The sequence below is a fragment of the Bidens hawaiensis genome, unplaced genomic scaffold (assembly GCF_021521415.1).
Source record: "Bidens hawaiensis isolate Kalapana, Puna unplaced genomic scaffold, B.hawaiensis_p1.1 tig00009451_1, whole genome shotgun sequence".
NCBI lineage: Eukaryota > Viridiplantae > Streptophyta > Magnoliopsida > Asterales > Asteraceae > Bidens > Bidens hawaiensis.
The window spans coordinates 1,694-4,874 of record NW_027491702.1 but is presented as its reverse complement, the minus strand read 5'-3'; the positions used below and the strand labels follow the sequence as shown (position 1 = coordinate 4,874).

General features: G+C 27.2%; 1 non-coding gene across 1 annotated transcript; it reads left to right on the top strand.

Annotated features, from left to right (window-relative positions):
* The first annotated feature begins 1,582 nt into the window (after positions 1 to 1,582).
* Positions 1,583 to 1,656, top strand: TRNAI-AAU (transfer RNA isoleucine (anticodon AAU)). The gene has a single exon. It is a non-coding gene; the product is annotated as a tRNA-Ile (tRNA).
* The last annotated feature ends 1,525 nt before the right edge of the window (positions 1,657 to 3,181 follow it).

Below are 3,181 nucleotides of genomic sequence, written 5' to 3'. Positions count from 1 at the left end.
AAATAGCAAACTAAGTTCTAAACTTCTAATACTATAGCAAATAATAGATGTAATAATCTGTTATAAATTCTAATACAAACTAATGTTCAAATACAGTAGCAAATAACAAATTAATGTTGTAAACTTCTAATACAAGTAGCATATAGGCAAAAATCAATTTTCATTCATACACTGCACTGTTATTTAATATCTCTGCTAAATAATTTAATATATTAAAAATAAAAAATTGGGGCCTTTGTTGTTTAAGGGCCCAAGCGGCACTGGTAATACGCTACCAAATATCGTCGAGTTGATGGAATCAAATAAACATGTCTAACTGAACCGAAAGTGATCAATCTGAACAAATCCTAATAAAGACTATTTAATTGAAGAACAATAACATAGGACCAAACAAGGATTGTATAGTATTACACAAATATATACATTACAATAATGTCACATAGGCTACAAATAAATATGATACAAGATGAAATAATATATAGTCTCATCTATTATAAACATGAGGTGTTTTTGTCAATATGTTTTTCATTTTTAGGTGGTATTCATTATTGGTTTTAGATCCTCCAAACTCCAATCCCTCCTCATGCCACAACTTCTCATTAACCTTGGTTTACAACCATCATCCTTTCGTTTAAAGTTCCTATCTTTTAACTTTTTTGATAGCCCATGAACCTGTTTAGGGGGTCGTTTAACCTCCTCACCCATGGTCGGCCTAGGGCGGGACCCTTGTTCAATCCCACACCCGTCTGTAAAGTCGTTATTTGAAATTGTTCTTGGCATGCTATGACAACCTAGACAGATTATATTCATGGCTACAAGCTTTCATGAATGACGAGATCGATAAGAACTTCTGACGGGTGTTTAGAAGGTATGAGATGAGAATATGGGAATAAAGGAGAGAAAAGATGTACTACTATGTACATTTTTTGCTTATAGATTGTTGGGGGTACATGTTGCTAGATGAAGATATATAAATTTTGTGAAAGAAGTTTATGTCCAACATTTCTAAATAAAGGCTCAATTCTTGATTTCTTTCCATCAAATTTTGGTTTTACATACTTGAATTATGCTTCTCCACATGTATTTTAAGTAATTAAACTTATTTTTTAATGGTTGTGTTGACCAAGTCTTGATCTTTAGGAATATTATATATGCTTAGGTTAATTATTACCTGCATAGTAAACACTATAAAATATTGCTAAATAATAAACATAGGTTAAGAAAACTCATGTACGTGTTTCTAACATGTATGGCATATGCCATAGTCATAAGACCAAAACCCAATGGAATGCATTCAAGATGCACTTGTGATATATCGTACGTATTGTCAACATTATACAAGTAAATTAATTTAACACATTAGTTTACAAGATCCGGGTTGAGCAGAACAAAAGTATAATGTTCTATACACATTGGAATATTATGTCACCTCATTAAATAATCTTCTATTTCATATAACACATATATTCGTATAAATATAGGATTTCAAAGTCAAAGTTCTATGAAACTAGAAAACTAGAAACTAATGTTTTTAATAAATATATCATGTTTATAAATATTCGGAGATACGCACTAACAAATTGGCCTATTAGCTCAGTTGGTTAGAGCGTCGTGCTAATAACGCGACGGTCGCAGGTTCGAGACTTGCATGGGCCAATGTTTAACTATAACTTCCAATTTTTTTTCCTTACATTCTCGTCTTCTTAGGTTAAATAACTTTTATCATAGTTTTAATTTGTTTAAACTCACAGCAACTTTTATTCTTACATTCCAAATATTTCATTTTATTTTTGCTATAATTATGTAATATTAGAATAGTGGTCCGTGTTATACACGAATGGAAAAAATTTCAAACGCCATACATACATACACACACACATAGACATATATATATATATATATATATATGATCAGGATCATGTGATAACTTTTTAGGAATTGAGAACTATGAGAACCATTTTGGACCACAAAAAACCCAAAAATAAAAAAATCATAAAGCAAAAAAAATACAAAATAATAAAAAGTAAAAAAGCCAAAGTTCTTATTTATTACCCCGGTTTCTAAAAAAAACATAAAAAAAATAATCTCAGTTTAGCTAAATTATACATATATGTATAATATGTACATATATGTACACAAATGTTTTTTTTCCTATACACATATGTATATTTTAAGGTAAATGATAATGTACATATGTATACATTACGTAACTAGAGATTAAATGAAAGTATACATATGTGTATAGGTATAATACGAATTAAAAAGAAAAAAAATCGGTTTTTTTATTATACATATATATATAATATGTACACACATGTTTTTTCCTATACACATATGTATAATTTAAGGTAAATAATAATGTACATATGTGTACATTACGTAACTAGAGATTAAATGAAAGTATACATATGTGTATAGGTATCATACGAATTAAAAAGAAAAAACAATTTCGTTTTTTTTATGAAACCGAAATGACATATAAGAATTTTGGTTTTTTTACTTTTTTAAAATTTTAGTCTTTTTTTGTTTTATAATTTTTTAAAGGTTTTTTTAGTGGTCCAAAATAGTTCTCAAAGTTCTCAATTTGCCAATGATTCTCTTAAGATCCTTACCATATATATATATATATATATATATATATATATATATATATAGGCTAAGTATAAAAAACCCACTTAAGTTGTAAAAACTCTAGAGACCCATTCTCAACAACATGTTTTTAATTAATGTTTAAATCTTGTGGTCCACAATTAAAGTGAATAAAAAATATAAATATAAATATAACTTTTTCTCTCTCCTGAAAATATATATAAAAATTAGTAAAAAAATGTTAAAAAATAGCAAAACATTTTTTTTATGTTTCGATATTTTGTGTTAAATGTTACAACATATATTATATATAACAAAAAAAAAACAATGTTACATAGGGTTTTCGCGGGTTTTCACAACTCAAGTGGGTTTTCATTTTAACCTTACCCTATATATATATATATATATATCATAAAAATTCTTTACATTGTTTTCTGCAAAACCACAAGATGTAGGAAAAATATGTATAAATGGTGTGAATGAAAAACTGTATAAATATACAAATAATTGAATTGATAAAGTAATAGGCATACTAAAAAAGGTAGCAAAAATTAGTTATAAATAATTAATTGTAGTCAAAATCGGTTTTTAA